A 668-nucleotide genomic window follows, 5' to 3' on the forward strand; every position below is an offset into this window, starting at 1 on the left:
CTAACAGCATTGAAAACAGAGATGGATGGCTCCACAATAATAGTAGGAGACTTCACCACACCACTTTCGGTGAAGGACAGAACGTCCAGAAGGAAGCTCAACAAAGACACGGAAGAGCTAAATGCTACAGTCAACCAACTTGATCTCACGGACATATGCCGAACACTCCACCCAAAAGCAGCCAAGTATACTTTCTTTTCCAACGCACATGGAACATTCTCCAGAATAGACCATATGTTAGGCTATAAAGCAAGCCTTAACAGAATCCAAGACATTGAAATATCACAAAGCATCTTTTCTGACCATAAAACCATAAAAGTAGAAATTAATAACAGAAAAGCAAGGAAAAAAAGTCAAACACGTGGAAACTAAACAACACCTTGCTCAAAAAATTCTGGGTTATAGAAGAAATTAAGGATGGAGTAAAGAAATCCGTAGGATCAAATGAAAATGAAAACACATCCTACCAGATCCTTTGAGACACAGCAAAAACAGTGCTCAGAGGTCAGTTTACAGCTATAAATGCACACATCCAAAAAGAAGAAAGGGCTAAATTCAAAACATTAACCCTACAACTGGAACAAGTAGAAAGAGAGCAGCAAAAGAAGCCCTAAGGTGCCAGAGGAAAGGAAATAATAAGAATTAGAGCAGAATTAAATGAAATAGAG

Source organism: Trichechus manatus, unplaced genomic scaffold (genome assembly GCF_000243295.1).
Source record: "Trichechus manatus latirostris isolate Lorelei unplaced genomic scaffold, TriManLat1.0 scaffold00018, whole genome shotgun sequence".
Taxonomy (NCBI): domain Eukaryota; kingdom Metazoa; phylum Chordata; class Mammalia; order Sirenia; family Trichechidae; genus Trichechus; species Trichechus manatus.